At 40.4% G+C, this 27081-nt stretch overlaps 2 non-coding genes across 2 annotated transcripts; both read right to left on the bottom strand.

The window, feature by feature from the left end:
- Positions 1-1342: 1342 nt before the first annotated feature.
- On the bottom strand, positions 1343-1449 carry LOC128589371 (U6 spliceosomal RNA). Its single transcript, XR_008380963.1, has one exon. It is a non-coding gene; the product is annotated as a U6 spliceosomal RNA (small nuclear RNA).
- A 16503-nt stretch (positions 1450-17952) lies between these two features.
- Positions 17953-18014, bottom strand: LOC128589456 (U7 small nuclear RNA). Its single transcript, XR_008381027.1, has one exon. It is a non-coding gene; the product is annotated as a U7 small nuclear RNA (small nuclear RNA).
- Positions 18015-27081: the final 9067 nt, after the last annotated feature.

The raw sequence follows: 27081 nt of genomic DNA, 5'->3' as shown, positions 1-27081 counted from the left end.
AGAAAGTATACTGCAAGCCTTTCTCATGGGGGGAGGGGACTCCCGTTTGCTTGGCAATGGGTTTTGTACCTATTGTTTATATCCTTGGGGGTTGCAGCTCACCTCAGCAGGGTTGATGTGCATTCTTCAACCTTCTTTCTTGGCTCAGCTCCAAGCCATCAGCTTACTTGCTAAACTTTTGTCCTTTATCTCTCCTGGACGGGAGCCTCTGATGAGAAGACTGTGCAGTGAACACAGTTTGTCATGTTCTCTCCCCTCACTCAGCAGCCACAGTCCCCAGTTCTCCCTTGAGTTTCTTTTAAAGGGTTGCCCCACTGTTGTTTTGTTAAGTGTATTGATGCCAAGAAGTCTGATGCCTACCTGATAAACTAGAATAACTATTTTGAATGGAGAATCAAATGATTTTTCTTTTTTAAAAAATAGTACATTTAGGCTGGGCAGGATGGCTCACTCCTGTAATCCTAGCACACTGGGGGTTGACACAGGTGGATTGCTTCAGCTTAGGAGTTTGAGACCAGCCTGAGCAAGAGTGAGACCCTGTCTCTAAAAGATAACTGGGTATGGGCAGCACCTGTGGCTCAAAGGAGTGGGGCACCAGCCTCATGTGTTGGACGTGGTGGGTTCCGACAAAAACTGCAAAAAAAAAAAAAAAAAGCTTGGTATTGCAGCAGGCACCTGTAGTCTCAGCCACTTGGGAAGTTGAGGCAAGAGGATCACTTGAACTCAGGGATTTGAGGTTGCTGTGATCTATGAGGACACTGCAGCACTCTACCTAGGGTTACAGAGTGAGAGTCAGTGTCAAAAAAAAAAAAGAAAAGACTATATGTAGTAGTTTCATAGATTATGGTTTACTGTTAATTTTTTAATGGGTCAATTTTTCTAAGCATACAACTGACTTCTTCAATAATAGTTCTTTAAGTTTTTCTGTTTTCTATATTGCAACTGCCTCTCTATGTTGTCACTAAAGTTAAAGAGTCCCACAACATCTGAATAATTTGGTCTAAAGATGTTAAAAAATGAGCCCATTCTTGCCCTTTGGTCATGCAAAAAAATGGCAAATAACTTTTATAAATCTATTCAACTGTTATTTGAGTTGTTCCAATTAGAAATGAAATTAAAGTATGTATTCATTACAATAACGAAATCCTCTTTATTCTTTATATCTTAATGATATATTCAATCTGAAGTCATTCTTAGGATATAAAAAAAATTTAGCAGGTGCAGCTTTGGTTGATTACATCTCTTTTTACTCGTTTCCTGTAATGCTTGGCAGGGCCAACATGTAGTCACCTTGATTCCAGAGTGTAACCTCTGTGACTTTTTTTTCTTTTTGCAACTTCAAAAAAATATGGAGTGCTTCACAAATTTGTGTGTCATCCTTGCACAGGTGCAGTGCCGATCTTCTCTGTATTGTTCCAATTTTAGTACATGTGCTACTGAAGCAAGCACACCTCTGTGAAATTTTTAACAGCAAAACTACATTTAACTAATTGGCTACTACACAAAAACTAAAAGGCCAGGAGGTTCAAGACTGCCAAACTGTTGTTGTGCCAACTATTCAGAGGTCATGAAGTAATTAGTTTCTCTATGCACGCCTTTGTTCATTCATTTATCTAATTTTTGTTCATTTATTTATCTAATTTTCTTGTTTTGGACTTACTTTTTTAGACAGAGTCTCATTCTGTTGCCTGGGCTAGAATGCACTGGTATCATCACAGCTTACTACAACCTCAAACTCCTGGGCTTCAGCAATCTTCCTGACTCAGGCTCCTAAGTAGCTGAGACTACAGGAATGTGCCACCATACCCAGCTAATTTTTCTAAAAAATAGAAACAGAAAATAGAATAGAATAGAATGGAGTCAACCAACTAGTTTACAGATTATCTTTTCTTTTTCTTTTTTTTTTTTTTTTCAAACAGATTCTCACTCTGTCACCCTGCATGGATTGCAAGGTATCATCTTAGCTCACAGCAACCTCAAATCCCTGGGCTTAAGTGATCATCTTGTCTCAAATTCCCAAGTAGCTGAGACTATAGGTGTCTGCCACAATGCTGGCTAGTTTTTAGAGACAGGGTCTCACTCTTGGTCAGGCTCCTCTCAAACTCCTGAGCTCAAGCAGTCCACTTGTAGCAACTTCAAAGTCTTAGGCTCAAGCAGTCCTCTTGCCACAGCCTCTCCAGTAGCTGGGACTACAGGCACCCACCACAATGCCCGGCTAGTTTTTTCTGTTTTGAGTAGAGACAAGGGGCTTTTTTTTTTTTTTTAAGACAGAGTCTCACTACATCACTCTTGGTAGAGTGCCGTGGCATCACAACTCACAGCAACCTCAAACTCTTGGGCTTAAGCAATTCTCTTGCCTCAGCCTCCCAAGTAGCTGGGACTATAGGCGCCCGCCACAACACTGGCTATTTTTTTGTTGTTGTTGCAGTTGTCATTGTTGTTTAGCTGGCCCGGGATGGGTTCAAACCCACCACCTTCGGTGTATGTGGCCAGCACTGTAATCACTATGCTACAGGCGCTGAGCTATAGGTGCAGGGGTCTTCCTCTTGCTCTCGCTCAGACTGGTCTTGAACTCCTGAGTTCAGGCAATTCACCCACCTTGGCCTCCAAAAGTGCTAGGATTATAGGTGTGATACAGACTATCTTTTAGGAACCTCTAGTCTAGTAGAGTATAGTTAATCATAATAATTGAAGCTGATTATAATTAATCGTATAATTTGAATCAGTTCAAGTTTAATGCTTTTAAAATTAAACCATTATAAAACCATAAAAATTAACATATAAGAGACAAATAATAATAGATGAAGTCTCTCTATGCCTTTAATTTATAAATGAGCCATAGACAGTACTAAATAAGCCTAACAAAACCGTCTTCACTCGCTGATGTTATCAGTAAAAGTTACCGAGTTACCATGGCTCTCAGACATAAGGATTCTGATAGTGGGATCTACTAGCAAAAATACTTGAAAACTCTGGTCCTAATCATTTGTCTGAGATAAACTAAACTTGTACCACTATTTTCACTTAGCAAACAACGAAACTTCCAGACAGTCATTTGGGGTCCGTTGTGGACCAGTAGGTGTCAGTCTAGGACTAAGTGCTGTCTTTTCCTTGGGGTTTTACTGAATTCAGCCTGAGTTTTTATAGTCACCAAGTAGTTGGTTTAATTCAGCACTTCTCAACCTGTGGGTCACGACAACTGTATTAATGAAGGACTGAGGCATTAGGAAGGTTGAGAACCACTGGAATTGGTTTGCTGGTCAGTTTTTCTGCCTTCTTATAACATTTTGCTCTTAGGTTATGCTTCACAATTCGTATTCTTCAAATTTTCTGGGATTTTTTTCTTTGTTTTTTTGTTTGTTTGTTTGAGACAGAGTCTCACTATGTCGCCCTCAGTAGAGTTCGATGGCATCGCAGCTCTCAGCAACCTCAAATGCCTGGGCTTACCTGATTTTCTTGCTTCAGCCTCCCAAGTAGCTGGGACTACAGGCGCCGGCCACAACACCCTGCTATTTTTTGGTTGTACCTGTTGTTTAGCAGGCCCAGGCCGGGCTGGAACCCGCTTGTGCCCTACTCACTGAGCTACAGGTGCTGAGCCAGGGATATTTTTCAATCCATTCTTCCAACACTTCTTTTTTTAAATCAGTTGGAAATAATTGCTAACATTTATTAAGTGCCTAATAAATGCTATCTATGTATTGCTAGATTCATTACACACCTTATCTCCAGATGAGAATTCTGAAGTTAAGAAATATTAAATAATATGCCCAGGGTCACCAACTGTATACCTGACAGCACTGGTATTCTGTCTCAGATCATGGTACTGTAAAACATAAACTTTTAATCTAATTCATTCCAGAAAGCCTGTTTAAGAAGAATTTAGGATTTTTTTTGTAAATAAAAGTTTCTACTAGAGATCTTGTTATTTCTAACAGAAGACTGAGTTTGGTTACTTGAAATGACCTTGAATCTAATTGTTCACTGCTCATGTACAAATTCCCATCTATATCTCAGTCTTACATAGATTGAATAAGAAGTCTTCATCAAAAGATTGCTAGTCTCATTTCTAAAATGTGAAGAACTTGGATGTTGTCACTCCCATCTTTAAGAAAAATCTGGACAAATGAAAATTAATGACTTTTCTTGGACCCATCAGAAAATTAAATTTTCAGGGCAAATTGCCATCCTGAAATCTGAAGAGACAGGAAAATCCAGAGGCTCACAGCTGAGATCTGCCTACCAGCAACAGCAGTTACTAGAACCACAAACTAGCAGGGACACTTAACTGGTAATTTTGACGAGTTACTGGAGGCTGGGTGTGGACTAGCATGAAAGAGGGGCCCACACCACCAGGTTCTCAAGGTGAAGACTTGAGAAAGTTGTTCTTATGGCACTAACACGGGTGTGAGGTTAAGTAGTTATTATGAAATCTGCCCAAAGCCTTCTTCTAACAAAAGAAGTCCTACTTGCCAGGGGAAATGACTTAATCAGAGCCTTGTGCCAGAGTCATGAGGAAAGGGAATTCTTCTCACTCCAGCCTCTGTATATAGGAAGTATATCTGCTTCACTATATAAGCAGAAATACTTGTGAAGGTCACAGGCCAGAGACATAAGCCCAATAAAAGATTGAGATTGAATGGGAAGATTGACAACTCGCTTCCTCCACACCTCACCACCACTCCAGCAAGGCTGAATATAATAGCTTATTATAATACTATTATATTACTATAATATGAGTACTATAATAACAATAGCTTATAACTGAAAAGGCTGTAAGACACAGAGTCTCTCTAAGGAGAATAATTTAGGGAACCCAAAGTCAAGAGAGGAGACAAAACCAAGAACACTAGAATTGAATCCTCCAGCACCTATAGCTACAGTAATCATTAAACAAAGCTCAACTCCCAGTAAGATTAACATAAATCCTTATACACCTCATGTTCAGCCTTCAACAAAAAAATTACAAGACATGTCTGAAAAATAAGGCGTGGTTGGATCCAGGGTTAGATAGGAAGAAGATGCTGAAATTCTGAGACAGGGAATTTAAAGTAATTATGACCAACACGTTAAAGACTAATGGGGAAAGAAGATGATATGCAAGAATGGGTGAGTAAAGTAAGCAAAGAAGTAAAAATTTTAAGAAGGAGGCTTGGCACCTATAGCTCAGCAGCTAGGGCACCAGCCCCCTACACCAGAGCTGGCAGGTTCGAATCTAGCCCAGGCCTGCCAAACAACAGTGATAATACAATCAAAAAATAGCTGGGTGTTGTGGTGGGCGCCTGTAGTCCCAGCAATTTTGGAGGCTGAGGCAAAAGAACCGCTTCAGCCCAGGAGTTTGAGGTTGCTGTGAGCTATGACACCACAGCACTCTAGTGAGGGCTACATAGTGAGACTTTGTCTCCAAAAAAATTTTTTTTAAGAAGAAATCAGAAAGAAATGTTAGAAATAAAAAATGCTATAGTAGAAATAAAGAATGCATTTAAGGCCCAGCACGGTGGCTCACACCTGTAATCTTAGCACTCTGGCAGGCAGAGGGTAGTGGATTGCCTGAGCTCAGGAGTTGGAGACCAGCCTGAACCAGAGTGAGACCTGGTCTCTAAAAATAGCCCAGCATCAAGGTGGGCACCTGTAGTCCCAGCTACCTGGGAGCCAAGAGAATCACTTGTGCTGAAGGGTTTGAGGTTGCTGTGAACTATGATGTCACAGCACTCCACTGAGGGTGACAAAGTGAGATTCTGTCTAAAAAAAAATCTTTTCACCAGTGTAGTTGACACAGTTGAGAAAAGAATCAGTTAACTTGGAAACACGCACAGTGGGGGAGAAGCCATGTCCCCTATCACTCTCCAGTTTAATAATTAAGCCTTTGATCATCCATGAGGGGGACCAACCCTCTCAACACTCTATCAGGACAGTCTTGAGTCCAATTTCCAGAAGCTGTCACTGAAAACACCGTGCTGAGTGAAAACAGACCACCTATTGCATGCTTCCATCCATATAAAATAACCAGAATAGGACAATCTATAGACACAGAACATAGATAAGTGGTTGCCGAAGGCTGGGGATGGGAAAAATAGAAAGCTGCTGCTGATGGGTGTGGGGCTGCTTTGGGGAGTCATGAAAATGTCCTCAAACTATGGTGATGTTAGCACGACATTCTGACTAAAAACCATTGAATTTTACCCCGAAAAGGGATAAATCATTGGGTTGTGAATTACATCCCAATGAAGATGTTTAAAAAGAAGCCGCTATCCCTACCTCAGCCACTACCCTCAGAGTCACCCTGTGTCTATGTGTGCTACAAACCTCCATAATCAGACACAGTAGCATCTTGTCCTTTGAATATTCTTTTGAGACTGCTGAGACATTGTTCTTATTCACTGAAAAGTTTCTGACATGAGTCACACCTTAGGCAAAATATCACTCCTTAATCTATTTCCCATATTAAATTATAGCCACCTGTTGTCAACTAGAGTTTGAACTTAGGCATTTATCAAATAAACTGGCACACTTTTGAGAGTGAAAGGGAGGGGTTTTAATAGTTACTCTGAAACATAAACTATAAAGTAGGACTGTCCTGGGCAAAATAGGACATCTAGTTCCTAACTATAGCTCAACAGTTGGTGTGCAATGAGTCTAATGGCATCTTTCCAAATAAAATGTCAAGAACATATTTTTTAAAACCTTACAGTGGAATATTACAGCCCCCTTCCATTATCACATTCCCATGGTGAAATTAAAGTACGATTGATGAATCTCCTTCATCTTTTCACTTAATGTAGAAAAGAGTAATTGTTAAAATTAAATAAAAATCTCAAAAACCATCCTTTCACATTTTATTTTACACAGGTTGCTACAATTGAACGGCACATGATTCTATACTAGGACAGCTCTGAAATTAACACATCAGAGGCCATCCCATCTAAGCTATTCAAGGACCTCACCACAACCCAGCAATTGTGCACTTTCCTCTATCCAAAATTTTCCTTCCTTGGTAAATTTACTCATTCCTTTTTTATATAGGAAAAAAAAAGAAAACAGAACTCCAAAACTAAAACTTCTCTTGATGAGCTATTACCCTATCTCTGTCCTCTTTACAGAAAATGTCTTTGAAAGTGTTGTCTGTTCATGGGATCGTTCATGTTTCTCTCCCCATTCAATCTTGAATCCACTCTAATCAAGTTTTGCTTCACCTTTCTGTCGAAATTGCGCCGTCAAGGTTCTTCGTTGCTAAATCCAGGGTCAGTCCCAGCAGCACAGCTGATACAGCCCATCTCTCTTTTCTCCTTTACTCCTTTCACTTGGCTCCAAGCCACCACAGTTTCTGGGACTTTATTTTTTCTCTCTAACCATTGCTGAGTTTCCTTTGTTTCCTCTCTTTTCCCTGACCTATAAATTTTGGAGTGATCCAAGTCTTCAGATATTTCTTTCTTTTTATCTACACTAACTTCCTAAGAGAATCCATTTGGTTGCGTGACATTAAGTAGCACCTCTATGGTGATGAATCCCAGATTTACGTCTCTAGAACAAATCTCTTCTCTGGCCCCTAGCCACGTATATTCAACTGGCTATTTGAAATCTCCATTTGGATATCTAATTAACACCTTGAACTTATCTCCCGCTTGACCCAAAGCCCTGAAAGGTTGACTCCTCCAAACCCTGACTGCCATTACAGCTCTGTTCATTGCAGTTTGGTCCTTCTAGTTAATGAGGCAAAACCTTGGTGCCATTCTCAAAAGGATATTCTTTTTTTTTTTTTTTTTAAAGTGAAAGCGAGATTTATTCAGAAAGTATAGAAAGTCTACTCCAGACAGAACAGAGGCTAGCGCTCTCTGCAAAAGAGAACTGGCTTGAACCGACATTCTTGATTCATTCACAAATATGTCCCCTCTATCTTCAAAATATCTTCACAATTCAATCACTTCTTATGACCTCCATTGCCAGCACCCTGGTCCCTTCCACTTGTTTTTTCTCTGTCTCTGATTTTTCTGTTAGATTCTCACTGTTCTCCTTAATTTCTATCTTTGTTCCCATCCAATCTGTTCTCCACACAGGAGGGAGAGTGATCCCGTTAACATCCAAGTCAGATTATGTGAGTCCACTGCTCAAAACTCTCCACCACTTACTGTCCCATGCGGAGGAAAAGGCAGGGTCCCTATTGTGCCCTGTAAGGCCCCCTCTGATCCGACTTCCTGATTTCCCTGCGACCTCATTTCCTGCTGCTCTCCCCTCACTCTCTCACACTAGCTGTACCAGCCTCCTTGCTGTTCCTTGAACATGTTCTCCCTCACATTCCCCGGCGGCTGGCTTCCTCATTTCCTTCAAGTCTTCTCACAAAGCCCCTCCCCCCACCTCATCACGTTGACTCTTCATATCCCTCTGAAATACCTTTGTTTATGCTTTGTCCTTATTATGTTACACACTGATGTGTATTTCCTTTTGTTTTTGTCCCTTCCATTATAATATTGACTCCATGAAGGCAAGAAATATTTTTCTGTTTTGCTCCCTGCTAGAACAGCACCTGCCAATAGGTAAGGACTTTATACTTTTTGAGTAAAAACTGGGTAAATGCTATTCCTGAGTAGAGTTGGGAGTTCTGACAACAATCCCAGCGTTCAATTAATCCGATTCAAAGTTTCTCATGTGCCTCACGTTGGTTCCCAGAACCAGTTGTCAGTGCAACCCAGACCCCACAATGCTAAGTACTGTGGGCTTGAAGTCAACTGGGAGCCTCCTCAGTACTTCATTCTACGCTCGTGTGTTCTGTCCGCCCTGCAGGAGCAGGGTAGTTGAGATGACCGTCTTTTTTGGCAAGTTTAGACGTTTGAGATACTGTTCTGGGCTTTCCTTGACTATACCTTCCTCTTCCACTTCCACTTTGCCCTCTGGCTTCCTGTCACCTGAATCCTGAGATAAGAGAGAACTTAGTCCAGTGATACAGGCTTGAATACTCTTGTGAGTGGGCACTTTTAATCTGAACCACAGAGGCTACGGGATTTTGCAAAACTGTTTAATAAGCCAATAAATTACTTTGTGAATCTCTAAGAAAGCAATATGACTGTTCCTCAAATGTATTTGACCGTTGATATCATACATATTGTAGAAAAAAATGTTCCCTGACCCACTGAATGGGCACAATGCAGGGGTGTATGGCACAGCTTTTGGGTGTAGGATATAACTACAAGAGGGACTCTACCTAACAAATTCAAATATGGTAACTTGGTTGTTTGTTCCCTCACTTTAACCTGAACTAAAAAAAAGTTTTTTTTGAATTAAAAATACACACACCTCTTGGAGGTGGAACACAGTCATAAGAGGGACTTTATTTAATAAATGCATCACTGTAACCTAGTTCTCTGTACCCTCAACGAATCCTTAACAATAAAATAAAATAAATATAAGCCTTATAAAGGTGAAACGAAAATAATTTTTAAAAAGCAAGCAAAAAGAAGATTTCCAAATACAAAAAAAAAAAAAAGTTCCTTGAAAGATTGGAAGATTACGTGGCAATTAATCATGGATTTTACAAATGAAAGGCTATCTTTCCTATATAATATTGATTCAAATTGTGACTTCTCCATTAAACCTTTCTTGGTCAATCCTAGAAGAAAATTGCAGTATTCCTGTAGTGTTTATTACAATCCTTTCTTTTTCTTTTTTTTTTTACTAACAGCTCTATTAACATATAATATAAGCTCTATTAACATATAATTCATATACCATTTAAAATATACAATTCTGTGGCTTTTCATGTATTCATAGAGGTGTGCAACGATCACTGCAATCATCTTTAGGAAATTTCATCACCTCAGAAAGAAACCTTGTACTCGTCAGCTATTACCCTTTGGAACCTCCTATTCCCCCTAGCCTTAACCAAACTTTGCCTACTCTTCACATTTCATTTACATGGAATAATACAATATATGGCCTTTTGTGACTGGACTTTACTTTTTTAGAGACTCAGTCGCACTCTTGCTCAGGCTGGTTTAGAACTTCCGAGCTCAAGCAATCCATTTGCCTTATACTCCCAGAGTGCTAGGGTTACAGGCATGTGACTGGCTTCTTAAACAAGTAAAGCTTTCAGGTCCATCCATGTGTGGTGTGTATCATCAATTTATTTCTTTCTGCAAACAATATTCCATTGTATGGCTAAACCACATTTTGTTTATCCACTAGCTGGTGGACATTTGGGTTGTTTCTACCTTTTAGCTGTTAAGAATAATGCTGTTGTAATTATTTGTATACAAGTTTTGGTGTGGGCAAATGTTTTAATTTCTCTTGCACATATGCTGGGCATCACGGTCTTTGGAAACACATTGAATAAGGTTATTGTCCTGCTTAAAAACTCCATTTGGGGCCGCGCCTGTGGCTCAGTCGGAAGGGCGCCGGCCCCATATACCAAGGGTGGCGGGTTCAAACCTGGCTCCGGCCAAACTGCAACCAAAAAATAGCCGGGCATTGTGGTGGGCGCCTGTAGTCCCAGCTACTCAGGAGGCTGAGGCAAGAGAATTGCTTAAGCCCAGGAGTTGGAGGTTGCTGTGAGCTGTGTGAGGCCACGGCACTCTACCGAGGGCCATAAAGTGAGACTCTGTCTCTACAAAAAAAAAACTTCATTTGGCTTCCTATGGCACTTAAACTAGAGTTCAGACTCTACCATAGCTTTTGAGATCATATTCTGGCCCTCACTGCATCTCCAATCTTATCTGTCTCCCTGCTCAAAACACTATGCAATACTTTCTCTCATTTCTTCAAACCCGCCAAACTTATTCTTGCCCTTAAACTTTTGTATAATATTTGCTCTTCCTCCAGATCTTCCCTGGGCTGACTTGTCCTGATCAAACAGACCTCAGCCCAAAGATCACATCCTTAATGATGCCTCCCTTGACTTCTGAATCTGATAATGTCGGGTTACTCCTGGTCATTAGAGCACCTGTGAGTGTAAACATTTCACTTTATCTTTCCTATGAGTTTCCTAGTTGTTTACTTTCTACCTTCCTGACTAAAAAGCTTCTTGGAATAATTCTTTTATATATCTTACTAACTCTTATTTTCAAGCAGAATAGGGACTTAATAAATTTGTTCGCTGACGATTTCAGCAAATAGAAGGTGTTTATATTCAATGTAAAGAAGTGGTAATGAGATGCTTGGTGGATTTTTAGTGCATTTTTATTGATTTAATGACTGTATTTGTATAACAAACACTAACATTCAGGATTAGGGAATTTATTCTGGCTCCCTTGAGTCCATGTAAAGACTGGTAGGTGAAGTGGAGAATCTTTTGACTTAAGTTAGTTTTATAATTATACTTATAAATAGACCTTAACTCATCCCAGGTTCAATGAATGGCGTAAGTCATACCTCACTTTCTTTGATGTTGTTCAAATGTCTAAGTGGTTATACTTGGAAAGCCCATGAAAAGCGGTAAACTTGTCCAGAAAACCATAGCATATATAATATACAAGCATTTCCAACAAGCATCAGGATACCTGCTTTTAAGATTAGTTTCATTATTATAAAAGCATTCACTGAAAATAACATTTTCCAAAATGATTTTATGATAGTTTTTCTTTCATTGTTAATATTAAATTGGAGATTACCTGTTAATACACAAAATAGCACAAAGTGTTTTCCTTCAAGTGAGTGAAACATGAACGGGAATGTTGAAATTAGCTGGTCTTTGCTCAGTCTTGTGGTTATTGTATTTGGGTATTAAGTTTGGCTCAGTGCCATTTGGAGGATTCCTGAAAACAGATAAGGAATTACTTTAAAGTGATAGAGTATTGATTAGACCCCAATGATGGTCTAATGCCATCCAAGCCTAATGTGAGGATATGGAACACTTGGTTGTTTTGCAAAATTCTGTTCCTCCCAGTTATAACTTCTATAACATATATTTTATATTTTCAGTCACATTTTATTTTATTTTATTTTACTTATTAATTTTTGAGACAGAGTCTCGCTTTGTCATCCTTTGTAGAGTGCTGTAGCATCATAGCTCATAGCAACCTCCAACTCTTGGGCTCAAGCAATTCTCTTGCCTCAGCCTCCAAAGTAGCTGGGACTATAGGCACCTACCACAATGCCCAACTATTTTTAGAGGCTGGTCTCGAACCTGTGAGCTCAGGGTTTCATCTGTCTCAGCCTCCTAGAGTACTAGAATTACAGGAGTGAGCCACCACACCCAGCCTTTCATTCATATTTTAGAAGAAAGCTTTGTGTCTTTGTCACTTTCAGCTTCAAATTCAATTAAACTGGACATTGTCAGGTATTATACAGGACAATAAAAATATTATGTAATAAATAATAAAATATTATGTAAAGTATAAAATATACACATTAATTGAATGCCAAAAACCCTTGTTTCCATTTGCAATCTTGTCCATGACCAGGATAAGCAAATATAACCAACCAAATGGAGCAATAGCTACTCGTGTTTCTGGTACATAAACAGTGTAAGTTGTTTACAATGGATATCTTGACTGGTAACTGACTTGTAGAAATAGGTCACTATGACCCTTTAATAAAATATCAACTGAAGAAATGATATGCCAATGGTTAGATCTACCAGGGCCACTGTGGTCAAGAATCTTTATCTCCAACTCTGTTTTCCATGTGGAAAGGGGATATGGAGGGAATGGAAACCAATCTACCCATCAAGGCAAGTTGAATTAATCAACTTCATCCTTATATTTAGCAATACTCTGAGCAATGATGACAACAGAGTGCACTTGAGAACTATGAGAGGTTTGATTTAGGAGAGATACCCAAGAAACAAACTATTGACTAGTTTCTTCAAGAACTATCGGTGGATCTTGAAATGTTGCTCATCTGCGTTCCATTGACATGCCTTCTCCTGGCATGAAAATGCAGAAACAGAATTAGAGTTGCTAATTATTTCAGACGAGAGACAGGGGAAATGAGTATAGGAAAAGTCATTTTTAAGGACTCCACAATGTGGCCTGGAACCCATATCACAGTGGTTATAGTGCCAGCCACATACACCAGTATTGGCAGGTTAAAACCTAGACCAGGTCTGCTAAACAACAATGACAACTGCAAAAAAAAATAGCCGGGTGTCGAGGCAGGCGCCTGTAGTCCCAGCTACTTGGGAGGCTGAGGTAAGAGAATCACTTGAGCCCAAGAGTTTGGGGTTGCTGTGAGCTATGACCCCACGGAACTCTACCAAGGGCGACATAGTGAGACTCTTCTCTCAAAATAAATAAATAAATGAATAAATAAATAAAAATAAAATAAAGACTCCATGATGTGCTAGAACTCGATAACTTGCGTAGTTCAGAATAGGCATAAACTAAGTTCCCTGGACATTTCAGCCTTAAAAAAAACATCCAGATGATGAGCAGGGTGGTTGTTTGAGGGATATTGTTTCTTCTATGTGCAAATTCAATACTGAGTTTAAATTGTCAAACATTTTTCATAGCTATTGAAGCAAGTAATGGGTAAAGCTGGGGAAAGGGAAGCTTGTTAGGATGTCTACAAATACAACTGTAATAAGATTCTTGGGCAAAACAACAACAACCAAAAAAGAGGTTCTAAGGCAGGTCTAATGGGTGAAAGGAAAACAGAGCAGAAAGGAATGCCAGACAGGAGAATGACTAAAGCAAAGCCTGGGTCAACTCACCAATAAGATCAAGTCAGTAGGATAATTTCAGCATTGTAATTGGCTGAGATGTAAGGAGTACATTTGGAGGGAGAGTTACATAGTTATCTGTTTTTCTGGGCTATGTTATATAGTGGAGAAAGTTGACTATCAATGCTCCAATTAAATAATTAACAAATTAATGACAAAATTTTTGGATTTAAGCCAAGATTCCTACGATATGGAATGGCCACGTGGCAGCATTATCTCCAGGCAATCCTGATAGGCTGTTCTGGAGGCTGGAACATGTTGGCAGAAAACAATAAGCAGAAGAGAGAACCATTAGGACAACAGCCCATCCAAACACCAGGTGGCGCCGGTCCGCCAGCGATGACTCTGAGAGGGAGGATTTTCCTACAGTAGTCAATGGATAGGGAAATCCCCTCTTAATAAGATTTGCCTTTCTTATCAAGCATAGAAGTCTATCTACATTTGGCACATTAACAGAAGAATGAATTATATTTCTTACTTATTTACTCTTATCAAATCCCTCCAAAGTCCAACAAACAAATAGCACAATTATAGCATTTTGAATTTCAACTTTGCATTTATTGAGCAACTAGTACACACAACTTGTCCCAGGCACTGGGGATATATAACTAACTGACAAAATATTTGCCCCCCAGGAGTTTAGACTGTAGGTTGAAACTGCATTAAATAATTTAAAAATGAAATATTAAGAAATAAGCACAAGGTGCCATGGGAACATCTAAACTAGACTTGGGAGTGACCATCAGAGTAGGTGATGATGAAGTAGAATCTTGAAGTAGGAGCTAGCCTCAAAAATAAGTAAGAAGAAAGGAAAAAAGACTCAGTAAACAGCATGTTCAAAAATCACAGTAACAAGAGGGAAGGTGGTAGAAGCCTGAACAAATGAACCACTTCTATTGAAAACAACTAGGAAAACTGGGGGAGAGGAGAGAGGATGAATATAGATATAGACACGGATGTGTGTGCAAATGTAGATGAGAGAGCTTTCAACACAGTGAGGTCTACCCGAGGGTCTGAGATACAAGAGAGGAGAGAAGCTCACTGAAGCCAGCCCATCATCCTACATGTACGTGTGGTGTTCTGCTTGGAGTATTTGCTGATTTTCCAGCTTTTCAGGAGAAATTCTTTTTTTTTTTTTTTTTTTGTAGAGACAGAGTCTCACTGTACCGCCCTTGGTAGAGTGCCGTGGTGTCACACGGCTCACAGCAACCTCTAACTCTTGGGCTTACGCGATTCTCTTGCCTCAGCCTCCCGAGCAGCTGGGACTACAGGCACCCCCCACAACGCCCGGCTATTTTTTTTTGTGGCTATTTTTGTTGTTGTTGTTGTTGTTGTTGCAGTTTGGCCGGGGCTGGGTTTGAACCCGCCACCCTCGGCATATGGCGCCGGTGCCCTACTCACTGAGCCACAGGCGCCGCCCATCAGGAGAAATTCTTAGAAGCTGAGCAGAGGGCTGCTACTAAAACACAAAGAAGCCAGCAGAGCTTTCAGCAATTTTATGGGGTTGAGTATTTAAAAATTGAAGATCAAGCTTACCAAAACAGTCAGGACTTTAAGGGACCAATATCTGAGAAAAAAGAAAGGTATAGAAAAGTAAACCTGACTCTGTGCCCATAGCACAGTGGTTACAGCACCAACCACATACACTGGGGCTGGTGGGTTCAAACCTGTCCTGGGCCTGCTAAACAGCAATAACAACTACAACCAAAAAAATATCCAGGCATTGTGGCAAGTTCCAGTTACTTGGGAGGCTGAGGCAAGAGAATCACTTAAGCCCAAGAATTTGAGGTTGCCGTGAGCTGTGACATCACAGCACTCTACTGAGGGCAACATAGTCAGACTCCATCTCAATAAAAAAGAAAAGAAAAGAAAACCTACACACTCCTGGTCTATAGTAGGCACACACATACACACACACAGAGGTATTGGTAAAAACCTTTCAATAGGCCAAGAAACTAAGCAAAAAATAGCTAAAAACCTGGATAGTGCTTCTGATCATCTGAAAGTAACTCAAGATTTCCGAGAGGACCAGAACACTAGCAAGAAGCTAGGCACAAAAGTAACCAAGGAAAATGGCCACAGAGCTATTCTAGTGGGAAAATGCTAGCACCTGTGCCCAACATGTTGATACTCATGATAAAAGACCATGTACCAGAAAACACATGTTGATACTCATGATAAAAGACCATGTACCAGAAAACACACCGCCGTCCCCAGAAGAACTAGATGCCTTTGACACCTTGCTTCAATAAGACCCAAACTCCCTGCTCAAAGTCGCTTAGCTCCCATTTCATGGGGGTGCATCCGGGATGTAGAAACTCGATCGTATGTGGATCCTTTGCTTCAGGGAAATCTGAGAAATGTCATATACAGACCAACACTAAAGTCTGAGGAATTATGGGTTGTAGGAAAAAAAGGCAAACATTTCTGACAACAAAAATCTAAGGGTTGAAAGAATGGGACATTGGAAGAAGTGAAAGGGTGATGATTACATCAACAGTCATAGGTAGGAGGACAGTGGGGAGTCAGATCATGTCACCGCTCTCCTCCAAGAGAGTGAAATGCTGCAAGAGTTCTCATGGGAAAGACGAAAGTGCTTGCCCAGGCCAGCAAAGCCCTGTCACATGCCTGACTTCTCCTCCAGTGATGCTCCACTCTGCTCCAGTCCCTAGGCCGTCTTACTGATATTAATGAAACAGAACCAAGAGGATGTATATATGTATACAGAGAAACTTGTTTCAAGGAACTGGCTCACATGTGATGGAGGCTGTCAAGGCCAAAATCTATAAGGTAGGCTTGTGCCTGGGGAGCCAAGGAAGAGCTGATGTTATGGGTCAAGTGCTGCAGCACTCTGCTGGCAAAATTCAATCTTGCTAGGGATGGGGAGAGGGCAATGTTTTAGTTCTGTTCAGGTCTTCAACTGATTGGTTCAGATTCATCCACATGAGGGAGAATCTAATCTGCTTTATTCCAAGTCCACAGTTTTAAATGTGAATCTCATCCAAAAACACCTTCACAAAAACATCCAGAATAATGTTTGACAAAATATCTGGACATTGTGACCCAGACAAGGTGACACATAAAATCAACCATCACATTTGCCAAGCAAGACCTTTGCAGTGGGCTGCTTTCTCTGCCTGGACACTCCTTTTCTACATAGTAGATGCTTGATAAACATTTGTTGGATGAATGAAAATTAAAACAGTTTTGGGCGGCGCCTGTGGCTCAGTGAGTAGGGCGCCGACCCCATATGCCGAGGGTGGCGGGTTCAAACCCAGCCCCGGCCAAACTGCAACAAAAAAATAGCCGGGCATTGTGGCAGGTGCCTGTAGTCCCAGCTGCTTGGGAGGCTGAGGCAAGAGAATTGCGTAAGCCCAAGAGTTAGAGGTTGCTGTGAGCCGTGTGATGCCACGGCACTCTACCCGAGGGCGGTACAGTGAGACTCTGTCTCTACAAAAAAAAAAAAAAAAAGAAAATTAAAACAGTTTTTAAAATAATGGCTCTAGGGTGGCACCTGTGGCTCAAAGGAGTAGGGCGCCGGCCCCATATACCAGAGGTGGCAGGTTCAAACCCGGCCCTGGCCAGAAAACTGCAAAATAATAATAATAATGGCTCTAAACTATTTATAAATTTTACCATTTCTTTCCTTAACTTTTTAATGAATTATAGAAGTTATTGTTTCTCATTGAAAAAATACTCATCTGAAGTTCACCGATTTCTTGGCCTTTGTTTATTTTTCTTCTACTAATTTCATAAAATTAAGTGATATAATTTACATTGAAAAAATAATACATAATCTGGTAAACACCACCTTCTAATCAAGTGACCAGAGTTAAAAGAGCCAGGAGTAAGTCATTTTGACATCACATGCCCTTTCTCTGATACAGTAAGTTACAGAGGTGGTATTCTTTGGCAAAACTTGAGACATTCTATAAAATATCTGACCAGCACATTTCAAAAGTATAAAGATCACAAAAACAAAGATTGAGACACTGTCACAGATTCAAAGAGATGAAGGAGATCTAATGGCTAACTGCAATGTGGTATCCTGGGCAGAAAAAGGACATTAGTAGAAAAGCTGGGGAACTCCAAATAAAGTCAAATAGTTTAATAAATATACTGCCAAAAATTAATTTCTTAGTTTTCATAAATGCACCATAGCAATGTAAGATGTGAATAGGGGAAGATGAGTAAAGGGGTATGCAGTAACTCTCTGCACTATCTTTACATATGTTCTACAAATCTAAAATTATGTTTCATAAAAAATTAATATGTAGACGATGATAATATTCTTTTTTTTAGTGTTGGGGGGTCTTCAGGTAGAGACTGGAAAATGTGCTAGACAAATTCTAAAAGAGCTGTAACCCTTCCATGATAATATTCTAATAAAAATTTCAGCTATGTATTCACCTGTGCTTTAAAGCAACTTCTATTTGCTGAAGAGATGCTTAAAAAAATGGCCACCCAATGTTAATGCTGGTTATTATTGCATAGGGGGATTTTAAATTGATTGTTTTTTCTTTGTAATTTTCTTTATCACTTCATATTTAGAATTTTTTCAGATCGGGGCAGCGCCTGTGGCTCAGTCGGTAAGGCGCCGGCCCCCATATACCGAGGGTGGCGGGTTCAAACCCGGCCCTGGCTGAACTGCAACCAAAAAATAGCTGGGCGTTGTGGCAGGCGCCTGTAGTCCCAGCTACTCAGGAGGCTGAGGCAAGAGAATCGCTTAAGCTCAGGAGTTGGAGGTTGCTGTGAGCTGTATGATGCCACGGCACTCTACCGAGGGCCATAAGTGAGACTCTGTCTCTACAAAAAAAAAGAATTTTTTCAGATCAACAATAAAAATAGCTATCATGTACTGAGCACGTATTGTAAGCTAGAATCTTTGCAATTAGCATTTCACATCTTGTCTCACTTCCCACAATAACTCATGAAGTAGATGTAGATTTTTTTATTATTAGAATTTCATTTCTTATCCAGTAATAAATATGCAAAGTATATGTAAATATATACATACATATAAATAAATATGTAACATGCATATTACAGTAGTAAAAGAGTACTAGAATGTACACTTTGAAAACAGGGGTCTGCTTCCTGCATAAGTATCTAATTTTTTATACTTCCCAGGAGCAACCACTTTAAACTCTTTTAGCTATCTTTTAATATTTACCTACATATTTCTTTTGTTTATTTCTATAGCTATTTCTTTTTTCTTTCTTTTTTTTTTTGTGAGACACTGTCTCACTTTATTGCCCTTGGTAGAGTGCTGTGCTGTCACAGCTCACAGCAACCTCCAGCTGCTGGGCTTAGGCGATTCTCTTGCCTCAGCCTCCCCAGTAGCTGGAACTACAGGCACCTGCCACAACGCCCAGCTATTTTTTGTTGCAGTTTGGCCGGGGCCAGGTTTGAACCCGCCACCCTCTGTATATGGGGTCAGCGCCCTATTCACTGAGCCACAGGCACGGTCCTCTATGGCTATTTCTTAATTTTCATTTTTAAGTGTTATCTCTAGACTTTCTCCTATGGCGGGTCTCTGATCCATTCTCTCTTTCACCTGCACATATGTGTATATTCTGCATTTACACACAGTGATCCTTGAGTATTACCTTCCTGGTATAACTTGCTTTTTCCCTGGAGTTAATAATTGCTCTTATTTATTGTTTTTTTTTTTTTTTACTTTTCTATGTCCCTATGACCGATGTGGCCCTAAACTGTTTGACAGGGTTGTAAGCTACCTTCCAGTGCGTCCAGAAACACAAGGCACTCTGTCATTGTCATCTCTGGAGTCTGGACTGCTTCCCCTCTGGGTCTGTCAAAGGGCAGTCATCTCATGCACCTCATGATCCTCCTACATCATTATCCTGGGGAGACAGCAGTTTTTTTTTTTTTGAGACAGAGTCTCATTCTGTCGCCCTCAGTAGAGTGCTGTGGCATCATAGCTCACAGCAACCTCAAACTCTTGGGCTCAAGGGATTCTCTTGCCTCAGCCTTCCAAGTAGCTGGGACTACAGGTGCCCACCACAACGACCAGCTATTTTTAGAAATGGGATCTCAGTCTGGCTCAGGCAGGTCTTGAACTCCTGGGCTCAGGCAGTCCACCCTCCTCGGCCTCCCAGAGTGCTGGAATTACAAGTGTGAGCCACTGTGCCCCGCCTAGAATTTCCTTCTTTCTTGGGATGGACCTTTTGGAAGTTCCCTCAGAAGGTTTTTATTTTTGAGACATGGTCTCACTCTGTCAACCCAGGGTAGAGTGCAGTGGCCTGATCATAGCTGACTACAGCATCAAACTCCAGGGCTCAGACTATAGGCACATGCCACCACACTCAGCCAATTTTTCTTATTTTTTTGTACAGATATGTACAGGTCTTGCTATGTTTCCAAGGCTGGTCCTGAACTACTGATCTTTGTGATTCTCTTGACACAGCCTCCCAAAGTGCTGGGATTATAAGTGTGAGCCATCACACTTGGCCAGAAGCTTCGTTTGTTGTTTTTTGTTTGTTTGTTTTTGGTTTTGAGGGAGAGTCTCACTTTCTTGCCCCAGTAGAGTGCTACCTCAAACTCTTGGGCTCAAGAGATCCTCTTGCCTCAGCCTTCTGAGTAGCTGGGACTGGCCATAAGCTTTTTAAGAAAAAGAACATGAGAGGTAAAAGTCTTGAAACCTTGCTTGTCCAAAATGTCTTCATTGCAACCTCCTATTTTCTTTGTTGTCTGGCTAGGACAGAATTCCAGGTTGGAAATCACATTCCCTGGGATATTTAAATGTTATTTCTCTATAATCTTTTACCTTCCAGTGTCACTCTTGAGAAATACCATACCATTCTATTCCCAATCCTTTGTATAGGAATTATTTCCCTTTTCCCCTACTTATAACCAAACTGTCAACTCTCTCAATAATGTCGCTTAATGAGGATCTTTCTCATCAGTGGTAGTAACCTCCTTTAGCCAAGAAACTATTATCTTGTGTTTGGGGAAGATTTACTTATATTGTTTCTTTGAAAATTTTTTTTCCCTGCGTTTTATCTGTTTTCTTTTTTTGGAACTTTTATTATTTAGTTTTTAACTTCTTGACATATTCTATACTGTTTTCTTTGTCCAATTTTCTATCTATTTGCTATTTTGCCCTAAATTTTGGATAATTTCTTCAGCTTAATCTTTCACCCCTTTGTTGAATTTATATGTTGTTTTTTCTTAGGATTTCATTCCTTCTGTTCCATAAATTTTTCTTTCTTATAACCTCTTATTCCTACTTCTTGGTTGTACTTTTCTTATAACCTCTTATTCCTACTTCTTGGTTGCACAATTTTTAATGAGGATTTTGTAGCTATACAATGCACATGTATATATATATATATATTTATATGTACAACACATTTTCTACTTTTTATTTACCCTTTTTTCCTCTGTATTTTCTTTTTTCCCTCCACTATTGTTAAGATTTCTGTCTTTCTGGTTACAGGATTTTCTCCAATTCAAAACTTCTTGTGTTCTTTGGCTGTTTCTTCATTTTCAAAAATAAGGCATTAGAAAGCTGATTTGGTCCTGCGATCAAACAGGCTGTGTTTGTCAACTGGTAGATTCTTTTCCAGACCAGGGTTGCTCAACAGAGGCACTATTGATATTTAAAACTATTTAAGACTTTGTTGTTGGGTGGGGGGGTCTGTCCTGTGCAAGGTACGATGTTTAACGGCATTCCTGGCCTCTACCCATTACATGACAGTATCATCCCCTCTCCATTTGCTACCAATGATTTTCTCCAGACATTGCCAGGTATCTAGTAGGAAGAAGCCCAAGTCCTGCCTGTTGAGAACCGCTACTCCAGGGTGGCCTGGCCAAGATTATGTTGGGGCTACAATTGAGTGTCTTTGATTCCCTTTAGTACCTCTTTTCTCATGGGATAGTCAGTTTTCACTGCAGGAAAACGTCCACTCTCCTGTTTGAGTAATTATGTTGCTGTCAGTGTTCTCAGAGGGAGCTGGGATTCTCACCATTGGGTACATGGATTTACACTTTGATTCTCACCATCATCACCTCGCTCATTTTCATTGCAATTCTTGACTCACTCTCAGAATCAGAGAGCTGACCTGGAGATCTCGTTGCTTCTCACATAGGCTTCCAAGTAATCTTGTTATAACTTTATCTATATCCTGATCTTGGGGGTGCCTGGCACCTTCAATTCCAGCTTTTCTACAGTTCTACTGTGTGAAACAACTTGATTCTTGGCTTCCAGTATTTCTTTGGTCTTCCCCTCTATTAAGTCAATATACACTAGCCCATTTGCTTTCCAGCTTCCAAAGATTCCCCCCCCCCGCCTCTTTTTATTTTGTTTTCTTTGTCCTTATGGATTTTTACCATGTTAAATTTCTTACTGTAATTTTAATGAGATTTTAGGAAAGTAAAAGTGAAAGCATGTATTTAACTCGTTCTTTAATAAGGACTCCACTGCTGCATATAAATGTATAGAATAAGCTGTGTTCCTGGGCGGTGCCTGTGGCTCAGTGAGTAGGGCACCGGCCCCATATACCGAGGGTGGCAGGTTCAAACCAAGCCCCGGCCAAAACTGCAACCAAAAAATAGCGGGTGTTGTGGCGGGCGCCTGTAGTCCCAGCTGCTTGGGAGGCTGAGGCAAGAGAATCGCGTAAGCCCAAGAGCTAGAGGTTGCTGTGAGTCCTGTGACATCATGGCACTCTACCGAGGGCTGTAAAGTGAGACTCTGTCTCTACCAAAAAAAAAAAAAAAAAGAATAAGCTGTGTTCCATTCTATGAAGACAATCAGTTTTATGAAGACAATAAGGTTAATTAGTTAAACAAAACTAAATCCCTTAACGTCTTCTTGTTACCCTCTTGTAACCCTCTTGTTACCCTCTCAGAGTTAAAGTCAAGTTCATAGGCAGTCATAGTCATAGGAGACCCCTTGTGAATAGGCTTTCTCTTTACTGCATTTACCATGTAGGCAAGCCCCGAAAGAAGAAATCATGGGCCTGGGCTTTGTGATACCTGTGAAACGGATGACACCTTACCAATGCTATTATGTCCCTAATCTCTCTGCACCTGCTTGTATACCTTTTTGGAAGATAAAAACCATGACATTTATCTCAATGAATGTCTTTTATCAGATCAGGCCAGGAAGTCTGCACTTCATTGTAAAAAGTGACTTTTTTAGGAGGAAAAAAAATGCTTCTATAAAAACACTGAAGTATTGACAATTGGGCACCCTACCTCCTAATCCTTATCTGGGTTAGCAGTGTTTCCAGTTCTGTGTACTGACAGAAGCATTCCATTACTCATTGTGGGTTAAGGTGAATTGCCAATTCCCCACCCACTGTGTCAAAACAAAGGTGACTTAACAGGAGAAGACAAGGGACAGAGCAGAGACTGAAACTGCAGTCTTAAATGTCATTTAACTTTCATTGTACATCCTTTCCTGCTTAACGAAAGCAGAGATCTGGAAGGTGAGGTCATTTCTTCTCAAACATTTCAAATGAATCTAAAATAACCAGTTATAGAAAAGCTGCTCAATTCTCAAAGGGTAAAAGTTTCCTATTTAGCCATTCAATAACTTCACTGCTACTTAAGCACTGGTGTTTATAACATGATTGCACAGGGAGGACCTGGAAACTGAGGACCTACACTCATGCCAACATAAATGCTGCACCCAGAGAGCAGCTGGACAGAGTCACACTGATCTTTAGAGGAGTCAGCCTTTAGCAATGATGCCAGTTTTACCATGACCACATCTCCAGCCCATAGCCCTATCACCAATGAAAAACTTTTGAGAAAACAATGAGCATGGATTGGCCTGTTTGCTTAAGAAAAGCCTCTAACCACGAGGGAAATGAGCCTGCTACTAAGAAAAAAAAAGCAGAAGAATCATGAGGGGAGAGCCAAATGTTTTGGGCAGAGATTTCAAGCTGGCAGCCTTAACCTCTTAGACATTGGACTTTCAAATTTCATATTTGCATTTCAATGATGATCAAGTGGAATTAATATAATTCATGCTGAGCCTGATGGTGCCCCAGAGAAGATACAAACTAGGAAAGTCCACAGAATGAAGAGGATATGATACAGGCAGGGCACAAGATAGGAAAGGACAGAGAAGCCCTTCTGGAATGGGGAAGATACAGAAGAAATGAGGCAAGAGGTGAAAAAAACAGTGTCTTCCTTCTCCTTGATGCCCAGCTCCTCCCTCTGTCTCCCTCCTTCCTTCTCTATTCAGATTGCTGCTTCCTACAGTAAATTCCTTTCTAGCAAGGACCTGTGAGTGGTACATTTTCTCTGTTTTTGTCTTTTTTTTTTTTTGCAGTTTTTGGCTGGGGCTGGATTTGAACCCACCTTCGGTATATGAGGCCAGCGCCCTACCCCTTTGAGCCACAGGCGCTGCCTCTGTTTTTGTCTTAAAATATATTTGTGTTGCCTTGTTTTACCTTCACAATTGAATGATAATTTAGTTGGGGATAAAATTCTAAGTTGACTGTTTGGAAATATGTGTGTATCTATTGACTCTGCCCTTCATAATGTCTGTTGAAAAATCTATTATCGTTTTAACTAATGTTAAATGTTGATTTTTAGTGTAGTTTTAAAAAATATTTAGTTGTCTTAAAATTGTCTTTTCATTTTAGGTGTTCTGTAATTTTTTTATCCTGAAGATTCATGTTTTACATTAATTTAAGAAAATTATGGGGTGGCGCCTGTGGCTCAGTGAGTAGTGCGCCGGCCCCATATACAGAGGATGGTGGGTTCAAACCCAGCCCCAGCCAAACTGCAACAAAAATATAGCCGGGCATTGTGGTAGGCACCTGTAGTCCCAGCTACTTGGGAGGCTGAGGCAAGAGAATTGCCTAAACCCAGGAGTTGGAGGTTGCTGTGAGCTGTGATGCCATGGCATTCTACCAAGGGTGATAAAGTGAGACTCTGTCTCTAAAAAAAAAAAAAAAAGAAAAGAAAGAAAGAAAGAAAAGAAAATGATATATACCATGGAACACTATTCAGCCATAAAAAGATGGTTTGCATTATTCTTCTTGACTCATTGCTATACCAAGAGCTTCTACCATTGCTATGAATGCTACTTTAGTAAAAGCCAAGATTTTATCAGTGTTATAAAAGGTACAAAAAAGAATAAGATAAGTTCCTACATGGAAAGGCCGTAAAGCTCCAGGCCACTTTTGTCAAAGTCTATGTACTCTTCACCCTTGAACAATATAGATTTGAACTGCATAAGTCCACTTATACTTGGATTTTTTTCAACAAAGCACGAAGGGAAAACACGATATTCTTGAGATACAAAGCACTGGTATATGGAGGCCCAGCTTTTGGTATGGGGGTGGTCGGCAGGGCCAATTTCTAGACTTGAGAATTCATAGATTTAGATATTTGTGGGGATCTCTTGAGTATAATGAGGGATGACTGTAGTCTAGAGAGAGTGAAACTTATGTTCGTGCTATTACAATCTACCAGACCAAACTAATTTTTAATAAAAATGACTATTAAACAATTGATCTATTTCTAGGATATTAATTATTTAGTGGACAAGAGGAAGCTAATCCATCTGTGCTCAGTAGAAAACCAAAATGTGGGGCGGTGCCCGTGGTTCTGTGGGTAGGGCACTGGCCACATGCACCAAGGGTGGCGGTTTTGAGCCAGGCCAGGGCCAGCTAAACAACAATGACAACTGCAACAACAAAAAATAGCCAGGTGTTGGCACCTGTAGTCCCAGCTACTTGGGAGGCTGAGGCAAGAGAATCACTTAAGCCCAAGAGTTTGAGGTTGCTGTGAGCTGTGACACCATGGCCTTCTACCAAGGGTGATATAGTGAGACTCTGTCTCAAAAAAAAAAAGAAAGAAAAAGATGGGCGGCGCCTGTGGCTCAGTGAGTAGGGTGCCAGCCACATATACCGAGGGCGGTGGGTTCAAACCCAGCCCCGGCCAAACTGCAACGAAGAAATAGCCACAATAAAACTGAAAAAAAAGAAATAGCAGGGCGTTGTGGCAGGCACCTGTAGTCCCAGCTACTCAGAAGGCTGAAGCAAGAGAATCGCCTAAACCCAGGAGTTGAGGATGCTGTGAACTGTGATGCTATGGCACTCTACCGAGGGTGATTAAAAAAAAAAAAAGAAAAAGAAAACAAAAATGTGTAGATAAACAAGAAATCATCGGATAAGATTCCTAAAGAATAAATAAAAACTCCAAGAATTTTAGGCAAAAGTTTATATGTCTGCATACACGTGGAGATATAAAAGATTTATACACAAATACCCAGACATAGATGTGAAATGTGTATTGTGTGTGACTTAGCAGATACAGAGTCAAACAAAACTTCTGCAGACACAAGGGAAGGAATAGTAAGCGTTGTCTTCTAGATAGATTACAAAGGCCACTTGAAGTGGACCAGTCATTTTGGGGCAGCATCAGTATACATTCATCTCAGTGGCCAGAGTGATACTAGATTTAATCTGAAGTCCAGGTATGAGGATGATAATAGTAATTTTCAAGCACCAGCCTCAGGCAGCCGCGAGAATTGGGCAGTATGAAGTGAGGAGATTTCACAAGGGGCTGGTATGGACATGAATCACACTGACCTCAAGAGGACGACTATGTTTGTGATGTTACCAATTTTATTTAAGTAGGAGATGAGGAGAGGGAGAAAAGAAGAAGACACAGCACAGCTAATTTTGAAGATTCAAGTCCCTTTATAAGTTTTTGTCATTTGATTCTGAGTAAAATTTGAGTAGCAGGAGTGAGATTGTCAACTTTCCCAGTAACTCCAGTGAAACTGGGTGTGATTATGACGTGGGCAGGGAGTTATGCAATGTGAGTCTGTTCCATTCAGGACTTGTGTGTTTTAGGTGCTATACGGACATGGAGTGAAATGCAGTCTTAAAATATTTACCTAAGAGTACTTTAGGAAAATCAGTGTGCTTGGCAGAAACGTTTCTTAATGTTTTTATCAAATCAAAATCAGGATGCTCCCGCCTCAAAAATGGGTCACAAATGAGCAAATGGTCTCACACACACACATACATCACTTACCTCTAATTCCCAAACAAATGCCTCTTTATTTTGTCTATTCAAACACATCTGAAATTTTCAAAAATGTTCTGTTTTGATTTTTTATTTAATTAGTAACTCTAACCAGTATGTACAATAAAAGTAAAAATGAAGTTTCCTTGTGCCACAGGAACTTACGACAGCTGAGGGGCAAGGGTGGTGACCAGCTTGTGATGATGCCCTAGCAGGTTAGACCCAGCAACCATGTCCTCAAGCATCTTGCCCAAGTGGCTGGGGAAGCTTCTGCTTCAGCTGATTTTCTTTTTCAATTTACCCAGAATTCTGCCACAAACTCACTACTCTTCACTAATCAGATGCAGTCTCAAGGCACTTTTAACCTGTCTTGAACTTCTCTGGTATGCATCTGGTGTTAACAGAAAATGGGAAATAGA

This window comes from Nycticebus coucang, chromosome 6 (assembly GCF_027406575.1).
Source record: "Nycticebus coucang isolate mNycCou1 chromosome 6, mNycCou1.pri, whole genome shotgun sequence".
Taxonomy (NCBI): Eukaryota; Metazoa; Chordata; class Mammalia; order Primates; family Lorisidae; genus Nycticebus; species Nycticebus coucang.
This window is presented reverse-complemented; position numbering and strand designations above follow the sequence as displayed.